This window comes from Ictidomys tridecemlineatus, chromosome Y, assembly GCF_052094955.1.
Source record: "Ictidomys tridecemlineatus isolate mIctTri1 chromosome Y, mIctTri1.hap1, whole genome shotgun sequence".
Lineage (NCBI taxonomy): Eukaryota > Metazoa > Chordata > Mammalia > Rodentia > Sciuridae > Ictidomys > Ictidomys tridecemlineatus.
In genome coordinates this window covers 10,372,641-10,399,188 of record NC_135494.1, presented here as the reverse complement: position 1 = coordinate 10,399,188, position 26,548 = coordinate 10,372,641, and the positions used below count along the sequence as shown (strand labels likewise).

The 26,548-nt window shown below is 35.8% G+C and overlaps 1 pseudogene; it reads right to left on the bottom strand.

The window, feature by feature from the left end:
* Positions 1-1,149: 1,149 nt before the first annotated feature.
* Positions 1,150-26,548, bottom strand: part of LOC144372169 (C2 domain-containing protein 2 pseudogene) — a 33,711-nt pseudogene continuing 8,312 nt past the window's right edge.

The following is a 26,548-nucleotide window of genomic DNA, read 5'->3' as shown; positions in this document are numbered from 1 at the left end:
GGGGATGGGGTTTTGGCTCAGTGGTGAAGCACTTGCCCAGGACAGGTAAGGTCTTGGGTTTGATACTCACCACCATACAAACAAACAACTAAAATAAAGGTTAAATTCCCTCCTCCCTCTGAAAACAAACAAACAAACAAACAAACAAAACCCTGTCTGTGTTCCATGCCCCTGCTCTCAGGGTAAGGTGTACCTTTTAATTCTAAGAAGACAACTAGTAGGAGAGATTAGTATCTATTCTATTCATAGTGACAGTCCAGAGGGGCACACCTCCCCATGACATGGTCCAGACATGAGCCCCAAACATGTCCTGCTAGAGAGCTGTGTAGGTGAAATCAAATCCCTAGTTGTCCCTCCTAGACCCTGCTGAGCGTGGTATTTCTTTTAGAAGGAATTTTTCTCCTAACAGTTACCTCAATGCTTAGGTAGGGCCTGCAGGTTCCACTGGGATTCTGGTGGCAAATTGGGATTTGTAAGTTCTCTTTGGGGGAAGCCTCCAGCTGGAGACTCAGATTGTTTTTTCTCTTCTAAAGACTATATTGTTGGGGAAAATCACATTGCAGGAGTGAGCATGTGGCAGTAGCCAGAATTCCTTCTCTGTCCTGGTAAGAGTGCTGTCCTGGATGCCTGACCTCCAGCTGCAAAGGAGGAGGCAGACAGCCTACATGAGATTCATAGTGCTCCTGCCTCAGTTTCTGGACAATAGAAAGCTAAGTGAGGGACACACCTTTCTTCTGGGTGCCCTGTTTCTACAGGAACATGAGGTCAATGTGTGACTGGCTCCTGACAGGATATCTCTGCTAGTGTTTCTACTGGTGGAAAAACAGCCTTGCACCCCTTTTTAAAGTTTCTCCTTTAAAATTCTTGGCAGTGCCTAGCTCTGAGATGCTCAGAGAGCTCTCAGACAGCTTATTCCCACCAAACTTAAGTGGGGCTGGGCCATCTCATGCTGCCACCAGAGGATTCTTATCCAAGTCTCAGGTGTCTACTACCTTCTCCTAGGACTCCAGAGAAGCTGGATTAACTTCCACCAGTGGGGAAGAGGCCACAGCTGCCTCTGGGCAGCCAGATGAGGCATCCTTGTAGGTTCTTCCTAGTCCTGCATTAGGGCAGTGTTGTGGACCCAAGAGAGTGAGGTATTGGAGCTCCTTAAATGATGAAAGTATTCTTCTGTGATGACTTCAATTTCAGGTTTGAAGATTCAGTGAGCTGCTGAATGGCAACTTCAGTGACCTGATCAAAGTGATTCAACCCCAGCAGTTCCATATCTGATAAAGAGGTGCACCATGACAGGAGATTGCCTGGATGAAGATGTCCTTCTTAATTACCTTCACCTTGATGGATGCCACCAGGGAGACTCAGACCTCAGCCAGGACACCTTCCCCACATTATAGTAAGGCTTGGTCTTCACGGTAATGAAAGTAGTGACCATGGTCCTCCATGGCATCACTGTGCAGTCCTTTTCTATTTTGGCAGCAGCAACAACAGGGAAGGGATTTGTCAGTATTTCAATTCACTGGGTTCTTTGTAAGAAAAATTTGCAGTGATAGAGCCCAGTTCTGAGCTACTGAGGGTGGGCCCACTGATCAGAAAGAAGATCTACAGCCTGGAATACTGCTTCTTGAAAAAGTTCAGAGGACAGTGGTCAAGGCCAGCAGACCTTCTCAGGACTGCCAGTCTTCTGTAATCTGCAGGTGTAAATCCTTGGACTTTGTGTTCCACTCAAAGGTGAACTTTTCCTCCCAAATGAGGAGAGTAGTGTTCTCAGCTATGGTGCTGGTGAACTGCTGGACAGTATCATTTATCTGGGCAATTCTTACAGGGTTAACACTGCTCAAAGTACCAGGATCATTTAGCATTGAGGTGTAGATGTTCTTCACCAGCGGCTTTAGTTCATGAGCTCTTGGAGGTTTAGGAGGACAGGATTCCTGAGCAGTAGATTAAGTGTGCTGCAGATTCTGAGCTTACTTTATGTCTGTGGGCTTGGTGCTCAGAACCATGACAGAAAGATAGAACAAAGTGGTTCAAAATATCTTTAAGTGTTTCAGATACTGAATTTTTCTCATCCACTTGGCCCTCCTCTGTTGCTCTCAGCTGGATCTGAATTGTCACTTTTGTCACACAGATTTAGGTCAAGGCCAGGACAAAAATTCCAACTTGTTAGCAGCTGTGAGCCCTTAATGGTCCCTCCAATTACACAGGATGACCAGCTACCTTCTCAGCCATACACTTAAAGTCTCTTGGGCAGAACCCAGCAGAGTAGGATTATTATGAGAATTTCAAGAGGCAGCCTCAAGCCCAGTTCAGGCTTGGCAAAAACCAGGTATAAGCCATAATAAGACTGTGGAGATGTAGTCTCAGGAGACCCCTGCTATTATATGGCAATATTGGAAATCAAAGTATGCTCCCAGTCTTCAAGATCTGAAGAGAACAGAAAGACAGAGGTGAAGGAGGAACCTCCAATGGGAAGTGACAGTCCCACCCCTCCCAGCTAGAAAGATGTTCAATCCTCCAGAAAACTGTATGGAGAAAAAGAATAATCACTTTCTGCATTCGCTACACTCAAATAAAAAAGGCAGAGGGTAGGAAGATTCCTCCTTACTGCCCAGATCCAGTATCAGTTACAAACAGACTGTAAATAAATAATGGGACATTATCATGACATACCATCATGATAGTTGTTCAATGAATCCTGGTGGACAAGTTGGGGCATCAACATGGCAGTGATCCTCCAGAGTTAAACTGACATGAAGAGAAACCCAAGACCCTTGTAGTAAGCAATATTGAGATCAGAGGGCTCCTTTCTACACAAAGCAAAAGAGAATGATGACTTATATGGCCTGTATTCACCGTGCCAGCCCCAAGGGCCACAACCTTCCTATTGAGAACAGGTAAACCATGGAGATTAGGATGGCAATCAGGCCTTGCTGCTCAGGGAGCAACCATCCACTCCCTGCCAGCCAAGTAGGGAAGGCATCTCAGGCCACCTCCTTCATTACCCAACATACTGTCTTAAAAAAGGTTTTATCTGGTCAAACATTTCATATTTTTTTAGATTACATGTTAAGAAAAAAAGTTTTATTTCAGAAAAAATATCAATCCATACAATGACTACATTGCCTCATGTACACTTTTTATGTTCTAATGGCTTCTTCTTATGGAGACATCTATTGCTTTCTAATTAACTTTTTTTTCTCAATAGAGATAGTGGCTTATGTCTATGTCACATTGAGCCATAGGTAAAGGGGTCAACACCCTTGTTTCCCCTTCTAGGTATAACTATTTGTGCAGTAACAGTCCAATGCTTTGACTTGGTAAGTTCAGAGTGAAATATTTGAGAAAAATATTACACGTTTTAACCAAGGAAGAAGGTAGAGTGGCATGGGGTAATCTTAAGTGGTACCATAGCCAGAAATCTCATGTCTTTTCAGTGTAAATCACCTTCTTTAGGTATGGGAAATAAGTGGCTGAGATGTTCACCCCATTTCACCATAGGTCTCCCTCTGCTTTGGCTCCCAGACCACAGGTCTTGAGAAGCCCCTTTAGTTCTGACACAAATGCAAAAGAAAGCAAATCCCTCAAGCAAAAAAGGTAGATTTCTGAAGGGTATATTAATAAGCCTATACACCACTGGCTCTTGAATTACAGAAAGGATGAGTTGACAATTGGTGAAAAAGCCAGGACTAGGAAACTCTGCTTATGACTTGTAGCCTTGTGATATTTATACATACATACCTCTAGTAATGTTCCCTGGAAAAATTAGGGACTTAAAAAGACCTGGGGTCATGGAGCAAGTTTCCTGGCTCTAGTCCTTGACTGCACCATAGACTTCCAGGGGAAAAGGCAATCAGACATGATCTGTACTACAGGGAAAGTGACCTACTCAAAATTTTGAAATTACCAGTTTAGGGGAACAGATAAGGACCAGTCCCTTTAGGGCCTTGCTCTGCTTGCAGTCCAGATTTCCTTTTCTAAGACCCTGTCCATATGGGAAAGCAGAAAATCATCAAAGCACAGAGAGAATCTATTTCTCAGTGTGTTCCATGCTTTGCCCTGTTGAGAGCCACAGCCAAAGGGGCCCCAGAAAACTTTCAGACTTCCAGCTGATGATTGGCTCACAGCTACCCCAGCAACATCTAGCTGATTGGCTATTCTGCAGTGATGCTCATTGGGCTCATTTCAGACCACGGAGCTGTTCAATAGGGGACTTCTTTGACCCCGCCCACTTGACGCAGCCAATCAGCCTCAAGAGCAGGAGGATTGTGGGAGGTGGAGAGGCTTGTGTTTCAGAGAGAGGCTTGTGGGAAGCCGGTGGTGGCAGTTGGGCCCTAAAGGTTTTTCTGAGGAGCTGTTTTGTTTGGCGTGTGTGGTTCTAAAAATAAAGTTTGTTTCTTTTGACAAATGGCTCCTGAATTGTGCCCAGCCAGACTGCGGCAGAAACCCATACACAGTAATAAGTGGGCATTGTTCAATGAGCCTCATTCATTCCCTGGTGAAGAGTTCTGCTCCAGGAGGCACCACTGAGCCAGAAAACTTAGCATGAGTTCAACTCACATGCCTATCAAGATCCTCCCTGTACCTGAAAAAGAGTGCTCCTCAGGGTGAGGGTATAGGCACCTCAGGCCTTTTCTGAGCCTTTCACTCTCTTTTTCAGACTAAAAGCAGATGTGTCCCTAAGCAAAGCACTGCTGGGTCCTCATGGACCCAAGTGGAAAATTCTTAGTGGGAGAAAGCTAGACAGGCACAACAAGACTCCTTAGGGGAAAAGTGCTACAGACAGCAATGCCAACAGACCAGTCAAAAGCAGGAGAGGGCAAGATTCTCTTCCTTCTTTTGCCACCAGCCTGGTCCAGGGAGGCATTCTACAATATTATCTCTAAAAACAATTTCTATTCATAGACTACAATGCTGTTGACAATGCCAAGCACTCTGACTTCTAAAGCCCTCCCACAGGAAGAAATTCCTCTAGCTTTCCCAGACATAGGTATACATTCTGTTTTTCTCACCACCTTAACGGTATGAGACATCCAGATCCAGACAGTGAAAAAAAATTGCTTCCCCCTGTGTTTTCTAAATAGTCAGTCACATTCATAACCAATTAACACAATCAACTGTAATTATTTCCAGGGCTAATGTAGATTGCTGCACTTTCCAAACAGGTGCAGATCTTTGTAGTTACTCAGAGGTTAATCAGGGAGGTTCTCCTCCCTGAACTGAGTTGTCCTGATCAGATCACCCATTTTCCCATAAACATGTGGCCCATGCTAATGAGAACCACAGTTATACAAATTACACAGGTGAATCTAATATCCAGAAAGCTATAAAGTAATGATGTGCCAGCCACAGTGAATGAAGATTAGAAAAAGCTAAGCATTTAAGGAAACATGGCTGGTACACCCCTGCAGTCCTGACCATTTTTGTGTGTCAGCTTTTCTCATTCTCATTCACTTTCATTATGTCTGTAGCTCTTATTTTCCAACTTTGTCCAGTACCGGAAATTACTGCCACTTGCTCCCTTATATTGTCATAAACTCTACCATTGTATGCCAAAAACCACTCAACCACAGAGATATCCACTGAAACTTTGCAGGGCAGACCATCTCACCATCCTCTTATATTCCTGTCATAATCCATTGCTAGTAACTCTTTACCTACCTAATTCCAACATCAAGAAAAACTTCATAAGGTGCATAAATTTCTTTTTGTACGCTGTGGTCCCTGGAATGAAACTTTCCACATTCCACGTATATGACTTAGGTAAGTCACTCAGTGTCTCAAAACATCACTTCCTAAAATGAGAATTAATGCTAATGATATTGTATTGAAGAGAAAATAAGTTACAATATTTAAATACATAAATTCATATTGGATGATTTTTAATATTATTCTTATATTTATTTTATTTTTTTTATTATTACCAACTTAACTGAGCTTTTATATTACAATTGTTTTTATTTTTAATGTGAAAATTTTACTTGTAGATAAATACCCACAACTGTGATATATTGTTTCCAGAACTAAGCAATTAATTTTCTAGCACAAAAGCTAATGTTTAATACATACTTGAGATTTACAGTTCTGAGAAAAAAGGAATATTTTTAAAGTAATTTTTCAAATTGTTTTTTGAACATGATTCTTATTGTGTTTCTATTAGTTTACGTTGACATTACAGGACAGTTTTCTATATTCCAGTTACTGCAGCTTTGACTGTGAACAAGCTGCACTCATGGAGGTCTTCAAAACTGACTTTGTTCTCTCCACACTGCATAGGCACACCTGCTCCAGTCTTTGGGTGAAGCCCATGGCTTACCTGTGTATGTTCAGATAAGGAAATATCCATTGAATCTCTTCAGGGATGGAATAAAATCTAGTTTCAGTAATTATACTGCCAGTCCCAGGCTTATAGTCAAAAAAGGACACTGCATTGAAATATAAAGTTTCTGTCTCAGAAACAGCCCATCTTGCCAAAATCCTGCAGAGTCTAGCAAGCAAGTAGCAAATATACTTCTTCATTTACATTTGGTACATCTACCTCTTCCAGCAGACAGGCCTAGTGATCTTATCTTCTGACCACTTCAAGTTCAATATCTACCTGAGAGCAAAATAACAAGAAAATATCAGTTGATGGGAGCTCTCTTCTCTGTGTCCACAAGGATTTTATCTGGATTAGACATGCATTAAGAGGAACTTCTTTATTGGCATTCCCTGTGCTTTCCTGGGCCTCATTCCTGTATTTCCTCTAATACTCACAGTTTTACCCTAGACTGTCTCATCAAGTAGTATTCTTGCTGTCATTCTCTCCCCTCCCTCATCAGGGCTCTCAAGCTTTGGTTTAATTTTGAACTCTCTGGTGGGAAACCAGTTATCACAAGGCAGCCTCTTCTTTGTTTCTGGGTACTGCAGCTCTCTACTCCTAGATGGCTCAAAGATGGTCAGAAAATAGTCTTTGACTCCCACCAAATGCCAGAAGGAAAGCAGTCAGGTTCTCATGCTGGTTCCTAGATGGGAATTGTTTTAAGAAAAATGAGAAAACTTAATTTAGCAAAACTTGACTAAAGAAATACAATGACAGTGAAAAAAAAAAGGTTCTAGAACCAGGTTGTACTTGGGACCCAAGACGATTAATCCTACCACCTCTGCAGATTACACTCACTGACAGAGAAAAGGAAGTGCCATATCAAAAATTATCTGATTGGCTGCAGTCAGCATTTGCTAACAAATATTGAGGAGGTTGATAGCTAGCTGTTAGCAATTCCCACAAACATGCCATGTGTAGGAAAAATGGAAGAGAACATATGGAGTCATAAGCATAAAATGAGAAAGTATGAAAGAACACAGAAAAAATTCTACTAAAAGAACAAGTTTCCAGTCTCTATTTCTGTCATTCTCCAATAACTAGTCTGGTTTAATCTTCTTACTGTACATAGAAGTAAAGTAATCTCAAAACTTCATAGACTTTCTCATGTTTCAGGAGATGTTGTTTTACTCTCCACTTACTATGTTTTGGGGGTGTGATCCTCAAAGCCCAGGTATTATTAAAGTCTTGGTCCCCAGGGTGACATATTGGAAAGTGGTGAAACCTAAGAGAGAGAAGGCCTTTCAAGGAGGTCTTTAGGTCATTGCTAGGGTGTGGCCTTGAAGAGGATTTTGGGGCCCCAGCTCTTTCCTTTCTTTCTTTCTTCTCTCATGAAGTCAACACATGCTCCATGGTGTGTAGTCCTCACTAGAGGCACAACACTAAGGGGTCACCCTATCTTGGGCTGAAACCTTTAGAACCATGAGCCAATAAACTTTTCTAATTTTTCTTCCCTTATGTCTGATGTAGTAAAACATCTTCTCATATACGTTTGTATTCTTACATAATTTTTATGAAGTGTCTGCTCTGTTTTGGGAGAATCATATGTTGAGTATTCCAATCATGGACATAGTTATCTCTTCACTTATTTACATTTTCCTGATTATTGCGTTCAAATTAACATTGTTCTTTTTACATGTTGGTAGGGTTTGTGTGTGTGTATATGTGTGTTTAATTCCTAGAGATTTTCTGTGAGAACAGTCAAATACACACACAAAAATGTAAATATATATGTACTCTTGAGTAGAATTTTCTTTCTTTCTTATCTGTGTATATTTACTTATTTTATTACTTAATGGCACTGGTTAGGACTTCCATTATGCCAGAATTGTTGAATACAAGTAATGATGTTGGATAGCTTTGTCTTTTTCTCAATCTCAGTAGGAAATAATTCATTTTTTTCCTATTAATTACAATGCTTTCTTTGTTTTGTGTAGATATTCTTTCTTGAGCTAAGAAAGTTGTATTGCTAGTTTGCTAAGAATTTTATTATTAATGCTAGCATTATATAAATTATTATGCTACATTAGTTATGATAATTCAAATAATCATAGATTCAGAAAATACCTTGACATGTAATTTTCATTATATAGACTGTTAATCATAGCATCCAGAAACATCAGGAACTTCTCCCAGATTAAGGCCTTATACAGGGGACCTTTAGAAGATCTGAGTCTCAAAGGTTCCACTATGACTTGCCTTTCTCAGAGGACAGTATGGCCATGGTAGCCTTGGTGGACACACTATTGTGGCCCCTCCTCTGATTCAGATGTCATTTGAGGGTTCTAGGCAAAAGACTGACATGATGAGACATTGTTCATGCTGGTGTTAAGAACAAGCCTGAGTGAGAAGAGACAGAGGCAGACAGAACATTTCAAGAATGGAACAACAATCCAGGTCAGGGACTAATGGAGGTGGTGAGATGTCATCAGATTCTGGATCCATTCTTGACATATGAACTAAAAATATTGTATGAAATCAGTGAACCAATTTAGTGTTAATAAGTTATTCATGTTCATTTCTGTAAAGTTATTAGGTTGAACCATGTTAAATTCTTGGATTTTTTTTAACCTGCACAAGGGTATTTTTCTATGCTTCATCTTGTATACCCTAGAGTAAGTGACTGCATTGTAATTGTTAGGAATTAACAGTTACTAGTTTCTATACAGATATGGGACATTAGAAAGATAAACTAGACAAGAAGGTAGTTCTCCACAAATCAAAAATGCATATGTTATTAACTATACAATAAAAACTACAAACACCTTAAGAGGTATAGAAAAAAATCTTATTAATCCTTCCAATTCTATTTAGCTATCAAATATTCTTTTAAGATAGGAAAGTTAAAATTATTGAAACTTTTATCCTCTTTTAAATTTTTAATAAAGTAATGAGCAGTGCATATAGTGTTATTAAAACTAGGAGAAGAATATCATATCTGAAACTATTAAAAAATTGCTTTATTGATTTAATGCATGGGACTAAATAAGTAAACCCCTGTGATTTCTGCTAAGCAGAAGCACACAAACAGAATATAAGAAGCATATCAATGTCTGGTTTGTTATATATCAGCTGGCAAGCAATCTAATAGGTACCACCATACAATGGGGGGGGGGTGAAGTTTGGAAACTTTTTTTATTACAACTCTAGGAATAACCTGGCAAGTTAATTACCTATTTGTGAGTCTTACATGTTAGTTTCTGTGATTGCCATTTTGATAAAGCATTTTATAGGAAAAATATGTATATTAGTCATTCATTGAGAGTACTTGAATACTGAGGAACCACTGAAAAGCAGCACTTTCTAACAATGTAAGAAAAATTGCAATTGGTCTTTGACATTAACAATGCATATACAGAGTTCTGAAAATAGATATGCAAATCATAATGCTTGTTGTATATATTAACACAATTTTTTAACAGGTTTATTTTTTGTAAAGTACTTTAGTAACTGTGAGGGAGTTTTTAACAATTTAAAAAAATTCTCACTATAAGTCATTCTCAACTGCTCATATTTTATGCAGGATACATATTATCATATTTTATGTAGAATACTAATTGTCTTACTTTATGCAGTAAGAGAATTTCCAAACACATTTACTTTATGTTTTTAGTTTCTAGTGCTCTAAAAATAATTCGTACCCTTCATTGTTTTAAAGGACACTTTTTGGTGGTAAAAAGAACTTGTCTACTTTGTGCTGCTTAGCTACAGGGGAAAAATAATAGGTCAAATTTTATAATTCACAATTGTTACAGTGAAAGAGGGGCTGGAACCACATAATTATCATCCAGAATTACATACTCTGGCAGCATGGCCTCTCTGTTGACTTTCACTCTTCTATCTGCACATCCCCTGGACAGACCCAGGCTACACTAATCACTGCATCATTGAAATAAAGATTCTTGTTTGGTGTGTCAGATCTTCCCACCAAGTTTCTATCTTCACTATGGTCCTACCTTCTTGTTCCCCACTGTTTATATTAAGTTTAGAGCCATGTTGAAATAAAATCATAAACAGACATTTGGCAATTGTTTGGAATTAAATCGAACAAAACACTTAAGGGAGAGGTACCCAGTTTTCTCATGCATAGCAGTAGAATCTCATTCACATTCATTTAAGTCTTTTTTAAATTGTCATGATCCTGTTTAATGCTATCTTTTCCATAAAACACTTGCATGCTTCTGTTATCATTATTCCACGCAGTCAAACCTTTTGCTGATTTGGTTTTTACAACATTTCTCAAGGTATTATGTTCTTCATATGAATCCAGTTATTTTAAGATTCAGCAGCTTTACTAGACTCACATTAATTTAAAAAAATTCTGAGAATTTTTGCAGTCATTATTTTTTTATTAATCATATATTTATTGCCTTGTTTCTAATTATTTTGAATATGTACTTTTAATCATTTTATTATTTATTTCTAACCAAGTTATATTGTGAATAGAGAAAATGTCCACATGATATTGATATCAACTCATAAAAGTTTTAGAGATTTGCATCATGTAATACCAAGTAATCAGTGTGTAAAACATGTCATAAGTGTTAGATAAAATAATACATTCTTTAGTTTTATGTGTATAACAAATGAACCATTAATTTTATTTTCCTAAAATAGTCTATCTTCTTACCATTTTCCACTTGTTTTACCAATTACTAACAGATGTGTGTTTCAACATTTTTTTCTGGGTAATTTGTGAATTTCTTCTTGCAGCATTGACAAGTGTTTACTTTATAATTAGACATGTAAAATTTAGAACTCTTAGTTCTTTCTGGTAAAATTAAAAAATATGATCATCTTTATCCAGAATTAGTTTATTTTTTAAAAAAACTTGCTTGTTTCATGCATACATTCCTGGTAGATGACAAGGAGAGAACTCCATTTCACTTTCAGTATTCCTATGTGTATAGACAAGATATGATTACTTTTTCATTCAAGTTGACATATCTAGATTTAAATAGACATTTCATCACACTCCTTGTGCATTACTGTGATCTTAACTATGAACTCACTGTGCTGCTTATTTTTTTTTTTAAATCTCATTTCCTATTTTTTTTTTGATTAACTGAGTTTGAAAAATTGTGTTTTTCTTTTTTGCCTCATTTATTTCCCCTTTTAGCATGCCAAGTAAATATCCCACCACTGAGCTACAACACTAGTCTCCCCAGTTTTTCTTTCTTTACTGATTTGGATTTATTTTCTCTATTTTTTATTTTTTTAGACATTACACTTAAAAATCTAATGCATATACTTGAAGCAATTTAATGCTAATACCACAAGTTAAAATTTTAATGTAAATACATTTCATCATAGTGAAGTTGAAGAAAGTAGATATTGATTTAACTTTTACTTAACATGCTTGGTATTTTAATATTTTCTCTAGTCTGGAAATTTCTTAGTAACTTGGAATATTGCCTCTTCCTAATTATGTCCCAACATCTTTTTTTTCTTTTTTAAATATATTTTTTAATTTTAGTTGGACAGAATACCGCTATTTGTTTTTATATGTGGTGCTGAGGATAAAACCCAGAGCCTCGCACCTACTAATTAGTGCACTATCACTGAGCCACAATGCCAGTCCTGTTCCAACAGCTTTAAAAACTTCAGCTACATATATGTGTCTCTTCTCTACACAACTCTTCTCCTCTGCATCCCTTTCAGGGTTCCCAATTTGTTTATTTCTGTGCTAAATCCATATAATTTATTTACAAGTATTTTCATTTCCCAATGTTTTTTAGAAGGATCATATATAGTGGCTCTCTTTATATCAAAGAAGACATTTGGCATTTGTTTTTTAGGGCTTGGCTGGCTTCACTAAGCATAATCTGCTCTAATGCCGTCCATTTTACTGCAAATTCTATGATTTTGTCATTTCTTAGTGCTGCATAATACTCCATTGTGTATAGCTGCCACAATTTTTTTTATCCATTGGATAATTTTTTTATCCATTGGATAATTTTTTTTATCCAAGAATAGTACAGGAAGAAAGAGCATGAGGAAAAGACTAACAGTAATCTAAGACAAATGGGGGGAGAGAAAGGGAGAGAGAAGGGAAAGCATATGGTCTCCTATCATTGTAGGAGACCTTCAATGATACACAAAATTATAAGAAGTTATGAGGGGCAAGGGGGAGGGGGAAAAAAGGGAGAGAATTTAACAACAGCAGAGGAGGTAGAGAGAAAAGATGTGAGGGGGGAGGAAAAGGGGGATGGTAGGGGATAAGAAAGGTAGCAGAATACAACAGTCATTAATATGCCATTATGTAAAAATGTGAGTATGTAACAGAAGTGATTCTGCAACTTGTATTTGGGGTAAAAATGGGAGTTCAAAACCCAATTGAGTCAAATGTATGAAAGATGATATATCATGAGCTCTGTAATGTTTTGAACAATCAATAAAAAATGAAAATTAAAAAAAAGGATCATACATGATTTATAAAGCTTTTAAATTTCATTTGAAATCTCTACATCATAGATTCATTTAAAAATTTTATTTATTTCGCTACCTTCATACCTAATTTGAGTTTAATATTTGATCCCATGTCTTAAAATTTTCAATAAACACAATAATTTCATTTCCAAACATTTGTTATTTTGTAATTGCAATTATCTTCATTGAAAGTATTTGTTTGCTTGTATTCTAGTTTCATTGCTTAGTTTTCCAAAAGCTCACACATTTATTTTATATTTCTAATTATACCTGTTTCTTATAACAATTAAATATTCATTTCTTCATTTTGTGGATTCTTTGCCATTTCACTTTCTTTTGTGTTTTGTAATACTGGAGTGTGAGCTTATATTTAGAGGCATTTAATCCATGAGAACCCTGTGATGCCACATTGAGTAGGAGGGTAGACTCTCAGTAAAAATATAATTCTGTGACATGCTGTTGGTGTTACCAACCTGTGGCCATGGAAATATAATTCTGAGGCCATTTATATTTTGCTAATTTGAATTAAAAGCTGTGTGAGGGCACATCTATAGACATGAGGTTTCAGACATAATTTTTGCTATATCTCATGGGCTAACTGGAAAATTTGCCCTTTTCACCTTTTCATTAGGTTTCAGCCTTGTGAGACCTTCAACTGTAGGGAGAATTTTTAGTTCCATATGTCCCTTTTATGTACATAAGTACTTTCCTGGTTTTCCTCATGTGGCTATTTAATGATTTAGGGGGTCAAAAAACAAATCAAAATCAGCCATGGACACTCAGATAAACTTTAAGAAGGCTAACAGTGAATGTGAAACATTAATCTGGTGTTTTATTAGAAAAATAAAATAGACATAATTATTGACAGGTAAGTGGAAATAACCATCTCAATATTTTAAGCATCAGATCATACACATTATTCATTCAAAGCTCATTGTTTAATTTCTTGGGGATTTATTTATTCTTCTTATGCTGCATTCTTGTTTAATATCTGCCTATGGTACATAGTTCTAGCAATAAAACATTACAGTTTGCACTGGGAAAATGTGGAAATCACCAGTCATTCTGGTAAGCATCACAGTTGCAGTGAAGTTGAGAATCAGTGCAGTTCCCCCTCTAATTCACAAGTACACATTTGAGGACCAGGCAGATAGTCTCCCCAGTAAGCATGTGTTTCATTTGTTCTTTCAACCTACCAACTCACTAGGGTTTCATCTGAAAGACAAGTATTGCTCTTCACTACCTACCTCCCCATATCATTTCTTTACTTTCCTCAGATTAAAATATGCACTGTTTTATGAATGGCCACATTTTAAAATCTGCAACAGGATAATTTTTAAAGGACTTCTGAATGTTTAAAAATTTTTAATATTGAGACTTTAGTTATCTTTTTTTGTTTTTTTATTAGAATATAAGCAAAGAGTCTTTACTCATTCAGGCATAATATTTACAAATTTTACTTGAAGATTCCAATTATAGTATTTATTGGAAAATGGTTTTCAAAACAAATTGTCAACAAATAATAATCAGAATAATTGACACACTGAACCTAAAATCTGTTTGAGATCATAAAATTGAAATGAAAAAAAACATTGTTATTATGGAACATATGATTTCTTTTACCTTTTGATTAGTTAAAATAACACCAACACTTCTTATTTTGTGTTAAAAAATTTTTAGGGACACATATTTGTGATTTTTCCTTCTACTAAATGGCTTGGCTCTTTACTTGAAAACTGTAAAGATTCACTACTCAACCAACCACATCTCTGTCATCTAGTACCACCTTCTCAGGGCTACCATAACTCAGTCAAAGAACTGGAGGCCACCTTAACTCTAAGAACCTCATTTTGATGCTAAAGGGACTGGTTTTCCCTAGTCCAGGTGACAGTGAGGGTGAGTAGAACGTGGATGGTGCACAGCTAGAAAAGGGTACTTCCCCCTCCACAGAGAAAAGGTAAAATGGAGTTGACATATAATCAGTTGCAAAGATGTTTGTTCTTTTCAACATGTTCTTTCAAACCCATCAGCTGTCACCATTAGGGCACTACTGAGAATATGGAATTGGACTCCTCCTCTATTACACAGCAGCACTGTTCATGATGGCTCCCAGTTAGAGGACCTCTCTGCTTCAGCTAACAACATTGAAGCTTGTAAACATACCAACTGCATTTATCACAAACCAGCCCTGGACCAGTGGCTGAAGTATGTGCAAAGAATCAGTACCAACCACCTTTTTCCTTTAAAAAAAGTACTGCAAACTTAACCCTAGGGAGCAGATATTTTAGCACATATTTGATATACATGTTCTAAAATTCTACTTTCAAAATATAATTATTCAATATTTATTCTTTTGTAGATTGAACAGCAAAGAAATCCTTATATACAAATGAACAATTTTGTGTTTATATTGGAGTTCATAATTTTATTTATAAATTAAAAATTAATAAGTGTTATTAAAAGTACAGAACACATTTAACTCTAATCAAGATGTATTTCACGAAGAGGATTTCTACAGAGAATCATTTAAAAAGACATCAAAAGGACTCAGAGACTGAAATGAAGAGGAAATAGAAAAGGTATCATTAGACAAGGAATACTGCTCTATTTCCTCAAGTGTGTTGGCCTTGGTTTGATTCTCTTTACACTGTGGTGACTAAATACTATTCCATTGTTTCAACACTGTCACACTTTCTCTTCAGCCACCTATGGTTGTGCCACTGAAACTCTAATACAGCAACCTAGAAGATGGTGGAAGAGAAAGTTATCTTTATACCACTAACATTCCCTATTGTGTTTTAAAACTTGCTTAGAGACATGTATTTCTTTTTTATTATTTTTTGTTTATGGCATGGCTTGGCTCTTTATTTGGAACTGTAAAGATTTACCTTCTTGGTGCCCAAACTTTATACTTATGGCCAGTTGCAAAACTAAAAAAAAAAAAAAAAAATTGCTAAATTATGGCTCTAGTATTGCTGTTCCTGAGTCTCCTCTTGTAATTATTCAAGGTATTGTTTTTCCAAAACTTCCTGAGAATTTGTTTTTTAAAAATTTCTGGAAATAAAATGGAACTGTATTTTGAATGTCATCTGCCCATCTATCCTGACATTATTTGCTCTTTATATCACAGTTATGCTGGGAAGTTCTTGCTCTGCAGTATTCTAAGGAGGGCTCCAGTTGAAGACTTCAGTTGGCATTACTCCTTCTGAACAAGAGTAGCATCCAATGTTCTGCACTCCTATTTACATTGATTAATGATACAAAGACAATTAGTGCAGGGATTTGAAGGAATTTTAGGCTATATTGGCTGGATATCTTATCTCCAGTTTAGAGCTTCTGAAGATACATGGGTCTGTAACTGAATTTATTTGAATTAAATGTCTACTAAAAATTCTCCAGGGACAGCATGTGAAAAACTCACATATTTTGAGTATGTATAATGTACTGCCTTAATTTCTTTAAAAAGTGTTTTACAAATTTAAATTTTTTTCTGTCCATTTTTTTCTCCTAAGCCCAACAAAATACTTGATTGTGTCACTCTTGTTGTTTTAAATATGTACATAGAAATGATAATAATCAATCAAACACTTGCAAATCACTGGGAACACACTGGTCCTTCATGCAATAATTCTTTACCTATCTGGGCATTGCTACACTTATTGAATAGACTACATAAATTTGACTCCATGACTCACTAGGTGATTTTTTTGCTCTTTGACTGTTATTTGTTAACTAACAGTCAGAAAAAAAAAGAAACTTCTCAATTTGTCTCATTTTCTCTGTTTAATTAACTCAACTTTGATTGTTCTATAGCATTCATTTATTCTCCAGGAGCCAACTTTCTCATTATTCTGGGAATACACAATCATAATTAAGTGGTTTATGTGGTAGTAATTGACTAACAATAAGTACTAAGCCTCATAGAACTAATATTAAGTAATAAGACTCCCAGCAGTTACTATAAATTTAAAACACTGCAGAGCTGTGAATAAGGAGCATTTACTTTACATGCTTTATAGATGCTATACTAGTATATCTTAGAGAGATGAGTATCTTACTTCTAAAAATTCAGAATGATTTTAGGATACCCCAAACTCAATCTGCTGAGTAACAGGCTTGATATAAAACCTCAGAGAACACAGAACAGCCTCCCAAAACCCAAGGGGGTTTCATCAAGGCAGCAGGGTTTGACATATTCACGTATTGGATGCTTCAGAGAAAAAAGATATAAATCTCATAATGTAATTATACAGGATAGACTAAAAATAAATAATCAGGCATCCACAGAGTTACCTGGAGTTCTGAAAGAAATATACAACACTAACTATTTCCTCTAAGTACTAAGTATTCAAAACACTAATTGAATTTGTCTGAGGGAGAATTTCATGGAATAATCACCTTCAAATAACTAAGCCATTATGTGAGCAATATTTTCTGAGATAAAACACAAGTGAGGTAACACTGCCCCTAATAGTGCATGAACACTGCATACCAAGGACCTTTTCAGAAAATCTTTATTACTCAGTTCCCCAAGTGAGGCTGGGAAGAGACTTCAGACCACTCACAGGTTTAAGAAAAGAGGAGCAACAATTGCCCTGGCTCTTTGTTCCGACACAAAAGCATTTTTGCTCTTTCCAGGCTGTGACCTTAGTGCTGTGGATACAGAAGTCTCATGAATCTACAGCTGCTTTCTGCAAGCTCCTGGGAAGTAAAGTCTGCAATAGCTAATGACTTACCAAGGTGAGCTGAAAGTCTTGATTTTCTGCAGTGGAAAGCCAGCTCCTGTTTGCTGTGGTCTGCCTGGTTAATTATGGCCTGGAGTTGGTCCCTGCAGGCCATCTAATTGAAAATCACAGGCTGTGGGCTTTCTCTCATAAGAGGTTTTGAATAAAATGGGAGCCATTATGCTGCACTCAAGTCCATGCAGGGTCTTGTGGGCAGAAAGGGGTGGAGAGGGAGGAAGCAAAACATGACTAAGCTGAAATGAGTATAAATATCAGAGGCATCTCTGATATTTATATCTTTATTAGGGTTTTTTAATCACCAATCTCTTTGAGATTAAGACCATCATAACTGGAATTCTTAAGATATCAATATTAAAATTTAAAATTTACATTACCATATATTTGCAGTAATTATATTTGGTGAAATCAGTCAACATTACAAAAGGGTCCATTTCTGAAATTTTGTGATCTAACACCACAAATTATAAATACTTATCTTCTTAATAATCATAGTCCTTTCTGAAGTGAGTACCTTTTTCTCTGAAATAATCAAATGAATGTATAACAGGTATATCTGAGGAACAAAAAGGCTATATGATCATGAAACACAATATAAAATATTTATCTTGAAGTGCTGAATTAAACTCAGGGTCTTGTAGATACTAGGCAAATGTTCTACTTCTGAGCTACAGCTCTAGCCCTAAAATAAATATGTTTGACTAAAACTGACCAAAAAGCTATCAGCATCTCATTTTGTGGCCAACACTATAATACACAAGATATTTGAGCATCTAATATATCTATTCTTGGTAATAACCATAGGAACACAAATATCAGCTGCAAAATTCTGACAGATTTCTGTTATATTATCTCTATATATTTCCTGTTTATTAATAAAAAAAATAGAAAAAATTAAAATACCTTCCAAAATGTTTACAGAAGAAAAAATTTTAACTTCTTTCACTTTCTTCCCAATTCATCTTATAACATAAACCTATAAGAGCTTACATGGTATAAAGGGCCTACATTTTAGTGGTATAAAGAAAAGCTGAATTTGCCTTTACTCTTGTTGATAATTTCAAGTCATATGACCATCTCAGTATAAATGTGAATTTGGTAAAAATGATGAGTTTGTCTCTATATCAAAACATTCCAATTTACTGAAGACACAAAATAGCTGTGCAGAGTTTGTGCTGCAAGTGGACAAATGCAATGCTAGAACTTCTACTGTGAACAAGATTAAAATACCAAAACAATATTGAAGGAACCCTCTGGGAAGTCCCCACAGGACCCTGCCCCTGCTGTGGGGACCCAATTTCAGTATCATTTTTCATACCATGTAGCAAGGGACAAATCCTACAGTCACACTGCTGTTTACACAGGCCAAAAATGAAGCAGATACAATCAGAAAACCAAGAGCTCAAATGGGCATGGCAAAGAACTCTGGCTCAAAGCCTATGAAAAGGGAGGTTACAAAAATATCCCCAAACTAGCTATAACTATAACAAATTGAACTAGCAGAAATAATGTCCTTTTTATATTCAACTGTATTAGAATAAAAGACTTAAAAGGTTATCTCACTCTCTCTGTTGGCTAATGGAGGCTGTGAGCATTCCCCTAGCCATTTGAATTCCATAGTTTGCTTTTTTCCCCTTTAGTCATATTTTTTACTGGGCAATTTGTATTAAGTTAGCTAGGCATTTAGTTTCTGTGGTTACCTACTCCACCTGCAGAAGAATTTACCAGTGTTAAAGAAAATAGGTAGAAGACTATTTGAGGCTTAGGAGCTCATCAGTTACAATGTCATACTGTTATTTAGTTTCATGATTTGTGACATATCAAAAAATGATGTGCCTTAACAGATTATATATACTAGTGGCCAGTGTAATATATTTATGATATTGCATGTTTAAAATATAAGAAATCTTTTCCTTCAAGTACAGAAAAGAAGAAGACTGATAATAATCTCTCAAACTATTCTTCTGAAAAAAAAAAACATAATTTAAATGATTGCCTTTCTAGTGATATTATTTAAAAGACCCCAAGAAAGACACACCATTTTCACAACACATTACTTTCACAAACTAAAAAAAAAATATTACGTATCAGAGAACTTTGAGATCACATAATTTGTCCTTTGTTTTCAAGGATGAGCAAACAGGCCAAATAATCAAAGAGAACAACACTTTGGTACAACAAATATCTGCTCTGAAGTCCAAATAGCAAATTAAAACTGAAGAAATTAATTGTAATTATGAACAAATTTTTAAAGGATTTTTGAACTATCCTTAAATCCCACCACATTAAAACATGTTTCTCCAACTCATTGAAGCCCATTTCATCTGCACTCATACAGGGTGACCATTGGTGGCTCCTAATCCACTGTCTAATATTCATGCAAATAAACTTGCAGTTAATTCAACTTGATGATTTGGTTTTATTAAGCCATATACAAACAACAAAACTAATCCTGTATCATACAGCATCTACTGATTTCTGTTTATTCTGCTAAAGTATGTCTGCATTCCAATTTTTGAAACTTTCTACATTAAGTAATACACCTTCGAGCTCTGTAAGGAACATTTCCAGGGAAAACAAAGTGGCTTGATGACAAAGAAACATGCTTATGTTATGTATTCAGATAAACATATATTGAAAGCATTCCTGCTGTGCTCATGTCTACCTCTCCAAAAAGAAAGAAGAAATATTTCATTAAAAAATATCATGTAAATCATGGAAAATGATTCTGTCATTTTGGGAATTGATTCAAGAAAAGGTACATAAAAAAAAGAAGTCCCATACATTTCTACACATTACCTCTTTGGAGATGAAGCCACCTGCCTACATTTTCTTTGATGGAAAAATCATGTAAAAGTTCAGAGAAGAGGAGGACAGTAGTGTGTCCAGATGATTTTTACCGAGTTCACATGTAACATATAATATTCTATCTTAAGATGAAGAACTGGTCAAGAAAATTGTGCTCAATATCATTAATAGGGAGTTGCTAATAAAATCATTAGCAGCTATCCTACATCTAGAAAAAGTTGGCACAAGTATTGTGCCTTTGAGTAGTACAGCCCCATGTCAGCTTTTTCAGAAGTTTTTCCACTATGTTCCTCTTCAGAGAGAAAGATAGGTTAGAGATGGATGTTATCCTTTATTCAGCTCAACTCTTACTCTACAGATGAGAAAATTGAGGCCTAGAAAAATTTACATGCCCAGCCTAACAAAATAATTCAACTTCACTACACATTTCTGGGCAACCTAAAACTAGTTACTGAGCTTTCTGAATTAGTAAAGATGTTCAAAGATGGCAGAGGTCTGAGGACATCCTAGGTACCTTCTACAACTAAGGCCTATCCTATATTTCATATGACAAAACTCCAGGAGGAATTAAAACATAGAACTGGATCATGGACATTTCTGTGTACATAAAGTCACTGGTCAACCCACTCCTGTTTATGCCCCAAATCTCTGAACTACTAGGCTCCACCACATTGTCCATTTGTCAAAGCCAAGAGTAATTTGATATCTGTGCCTTACTGAATTGAAGGGTGTCAGCTCCCAGTGATAGCTTTCAGGCTCTAAGTGATAGCATTAAGATCCCAACTCTGACCCCAGAGCCCTGTGAAAGCACAGTGGTGGCACCTGTCATGTCTCTACAATGTGTGTGTCTTTCTAAATCAGTATTTATAATAGGGCCCTTTAAGGACTACCCTTTTTGTAATAGTTCTGAAGTCTTGAGATTTTTATGATTTACCTGAATATTTTCAGCACAGGTAGGTAAATACTATGAGAGGCACCTAGGTATCTCTATCACTCATCAGCTCTCTTAGGCAAAGACACTTTAAAAGCTTCCTGTCATTACAGCCTCATTTCCATGGACATTCAAGGGGTAGTCATTCCACTTAAAAAAATATATATGAGGCACTACTCATTCATTCATTTGGTTGTTTACTATGGTGCTTAGAAAGATTTCTACTTTTTTGATCTCTTTTCAGGCCTGGCATATTCCAAATGCTCAGTTAACATCGGAAGGTATTATTATTAGTGTCACCCTTTGGATTTCACTCCTCCAAATGCCATTATAGCAAAACCGTTTGTTGAGGGAGTACCCTGTGTATACACTTATAAAATTAGATATGGACAGAACACCATGTCTTTGTCAGTAGAAACCTTGGCTTCTTATCTATAATCTTAGATAAGAAAAAAATAATTTCTCTGAGCTTCAATTTCTATGTTTATTAAATGAAGAGGCTGGGTCAAGTGGTACCTAAAGATTCAAAGTTATCATTTTAGACATATTAGACTATTAAGTCATCCTACCCAGGTTCTGAGTATTTGTATACTTTGTTGTTCAACAGTCTCGTTTCATGGAAAGGCTGTGGCATTTTTTTTTACTGTTGTTGCTGTTGGAAGAAAGAACAGCAAAACATAATAGCAATCCATAAGGGCAGTAAATAGTAGTAATAATAGGAATACCAAATTATAGCTAACTTATAATTGCCTTAGTATCAAATAGAGTTGATATTTTTCTGAACATTATCTCAGAATGTGCAGTGTCAAATTCTGCAGTGGTAAAAGTACCTGCTTATATACAACTAGGGTTATACAGAAACATCTCCCCAAAGGAGGGTCATTCTGTTTGGGTTGGTGAAAGAAATCTGAGGAGGAGCAGAACACACAGATGCAGTTACTGAGGAATGGACAAGAGCTGTACATTCAGAGAGGCTATGGCTCACACCAATTATTAATTATTAACTGTTATCCATTAGACTTGATCATTTAGTTCTTCTGAGCTCTTATACTAGTAAGAGCAGATGTCAAATAAAAAGATTCAATAATTTTTTACAACATATACAAACTGTTCTCTACCACACAGTTTTTTTTTATCACTGGTTCTCTAGGTATTACTTACTCATTTTTGCACATGAATACATGGTTATATGAAGTATGTATGATTTAGAAAGTTTTATTATCTTCCAGAAAAATTCATGTGCTTATGTGGATCTAAGCAAGACACCCAAAGTAGAGTGGCAGTTTCTGGGCTTGAGCAAGAGGGGAATGGAGAGATGGTGGTCAAAGTGTACAAAGTTTTAGATATGAAAAATAAATTTGCTCTGATAATGAATATGTAGTATGGTGACTATAATAACAGCACTGTAGCTTTTTGATGCTATTTACTAAGAGAGTAAATCTCTACTGTCTCACCAAAAAAAGAAATAATGAAAGAAAGATTTATAAAAAGCATAAGGTGGTAACTATGCTAATTGCTTAACAAGGGCAAAGATTTCACCATGTATACACATTTCACAACATCTGTTAGTATATTTTAATTATATATTACTTTATTTGTCAATTATACCTCAATAAATCTAGAGAATAAAATAAAATATCTTAGAAAGATTCAAAAGAAAGTAAAGAGGACATTATTTGTAAATCTAGTAAGTGAATAGAGGGCTCAGAATGAAGCTCAGTTGTAAAGTATTTGTCTAGCACATGTGAAGCTGCAAGCTCCATCTTCATCACTATAGGAAAAAATAGTGAAGATTCTCTGAAGTCTTTCAACTTTATTATTGTAATAAAACTCATTTATCCTTTCCTTTTAGACTAATAAGCAAAGAAATATCAGTTATTATTTTACAAGAAAAGAACATTTGCAGAAAATAAGGACACAACCTTTTGAACACCACTTTTTTATTTAAAGAAATAATGGTTATGAACTTCCTAAATCTGGGAGAGAAAATGAACATTGAAATTGAAAAATTCAATGTATCATGATATCATGAATCCAGAGAAATACAACAAAAACACAATGCAATCAACATGTCAATCAGAGGCAAAGGAATAACTTTAGAAAGAGAACATGAAATACAAGGTAATATTTAAAAGAATATTAGTGGATTATTAACCAAAGTATTCACAGTGTTGGCATTAAAACAACAGTAACAAAAGTAAATTTTCTAATCTATAATAAAATACCCACCAAAACATTTTACCTGTTTTCTAACATTTTCTTAATATTTCTTGGCCATCACCATAAATCACAATGCACATATAAACAAGCATGTCAACTAAGTAAATACTTCACTTTCTTAATTTTGGTTTTGCACACAACAAACACTCATAGTAATTTAACTACTACAGAAGAACTTAACATACCTGTCACAACAGGTTGTCCCAGAGGGCCACTTCCTTCTGAATCAATGTAGTAGAGGCCTGAAGAATTTCTGCTGTGCTTGTAGGCTTCAGATGACCATTTGAACAGAGCTACAAAAAAGGCACAGTGATATAGAGGGCTTTGAGAACATGGACTCCTTCATGTTGCTCATGGAGTAGAACTTTTCTCCCACAAGACTCATCCTGCATTATTCTTGTCACGTCTTCTCTAGGAGAGTGTCCTTTAATCTCAATTATGCAGCAGGAAGATTCAGAAGCACAGAGCAAAAGATTTGGGGCTATTACTATAAACAGAATCCTACACATCCTTATTTTTAAAATCAAGCAAATTAGAATTATTCTAATCTAGTCCAAAAATCTCAAGTGCATTGGCTTCACCTGCCTAAATACTGTTATTATTTAATGATGATTGATTTTTTTTACATTTTACTAAGTAATTATCACCTTTTGCTTACTTAAAACAATTTATATGTTAAAAAAAATTCCATATAATTGAACTGTACACATCAGCAACTCTTCATGGCACTTTTAAGTTTCTTTTAAAATGATAGTTTCTTAAATGCTTTGCAAATGATTATAAAAAAAAATAAAAAAAAAACCTATATTTTTGTCTTTTTTTAAGTTTAATTTATCATGATTCACAACTGATAAATGCTTTGCTATGTACAATGAAAGTGATAAAATCTCCAGATGGTGAACCTACTTAATATTTAGCATAATTTTAAATGAATAGTCAAACTATGACATTTCCTGTGTGGTTCGAACATTGCCTTGATGAGAAAACAACTTTGGAAAACCTCAAATACAGGCCACAGCAGCCAGGAAAAAAAAATGCAAAAGTATCAAATGAGGTCTCCACAGAGACAGACTTGTACAGTGGTTATATAAGTGACATAAAGACAAGAGATCCTAGTAGGACTGAGGATAAAAACTTAGGCCATTCCACATTGACTGCTCTCCCTGTCTCTATGTATGTATATGTTGACATGTAAATATACACATATAAATACATATCTACACATACATTGCATGTATTTATATAGTACTGTGTATTCATGTATGTATAAATATATGTATCTGCATATATTATATATGTACACATATATAACATATATATAATTTAACATTATACATTCCCCTTATTTCAAATAGTTAAGAATGACACAGGGATGTGTATAGAAATTACTTTTCTCTCATCTCACAGAATAAGGAGAGAACTCTAAATCAAGAGTCCAAATAATACCATCTCAAACTGATGAAAGTACAGAAAACATGGATCCTTCCTAATAATGATTAAATTTTGGCCACTTAGATTCAATAAATAAACAAACATGCTAATAACCACCTAGGAAAATAGCCAAGAGTGATGCATGCACATATTTGGGCTGGGGTTCAAATTGCCTATAAGAACAAAGGGAGTGGAAGAAAAATTAGAAAAAAAAAATTTAAATGGGAATTTATGTATGCATTAATTTTATACTTGGAACTCTAATTCCTGTCCTTTACTCCACCAAAAAATAATGGCCCTATGATCACTTGGTTTTAATTTGCCATTATCCCAGTTTATTTTGGAATACCATTAGAAGAATCACAATAAAATAGAATCAGTTAATGAACAAAATCATGGGCAATAGCAGGAAGATCCTTCACATTTATCAGTCAAGTTTTTTTTTTCCTCAATGTTACATGGAATTATGTTTAGATCAGCTACTGATAACAAACACATTTAGTAGATATCTGCTTTGTCTAAGACACTTTTCTACTTTGATGGGAGAGTAAAATAAACTATCTCAGTTCTAACTCTGTGACTGTGGCCATATCCTTAGCCCAAAATTTCTGAGATCAGATTTCCAGTCCCTTTTAAGTGAGGATTTCCTTAGCGAATTCTTACTTATAAAAGTAAGTGGACATACAAATGAAACTGATCACTGAATATGTAATGGGGAAGGTCACCTTCTTTTGCTTCTCTTTGCAACTCCCACATCTGAAACCAGGTGTGTAATACCAAACTGACACTAGATTCCTGGGATTCATTTTCTACAAAGTTAGATTCATGAGAATCCATTCTCTGCATTATGTGTCACAGTTATATGGGAATAGAGATTATTCACATGGAATAGTGGGGTTTCTCCCACAAGTCCTGGGTATTAAACCCAGGGCCTTACACATACTAGAAAAGTTCCGCCACTAAGCTATATCCCCAGTCCTGTATAGTTTTTATTTTGAGACAGATTCTCACTAATTTGCTGCGACTCTTGTTCAGTTGAACTTACTGTCATCTTTTCTCATTTTCTCACAGGTATATATTAATGCACTAGGTCCATGGAAGGGTTTTTAGTGGTACCATTGTGGTATTTCCCCAGCAGGAAGTATTGAATGAGGCAGTCTAGAAATTTCTAGTTCCTCCTCTAAAGAGCAAGGAAAAGGGAAAGACAGGACTCCAAATATCAGGAGTGATACACAATTTAAAACAAAGAAATAAGCAAAAATTCTAAAATGAACAGAAATAACATCAATAATTAGAAAAAAAATAAGAATTTAAGGGGCTCTGTCATATGCTTCTAGAAGCTAATAATTAGTGGTCCATAAAGTTAGCTTGAAAACTGACAGAATAATTCTTGAGAAAGAAGATGGGTGCAGATAAGAGTCCTGGCTCCAGGCTCTGAGCTGTGAGTCGCTGTCAGTCTCCTCAGGCTCTTTCCTCCCTCATGTGCAAAGTATAGGTAATAATGACTTTTTCTCCTGTGCTTGTTTTGAGGATCCAAGGAGTTAAAATATTCAGAGACCTAAAATTGAGCAGGCATATAGTAAATTCTGCAGATGTGTTAATTCTTTCACTCTCCTTCACTATTAAACAAGA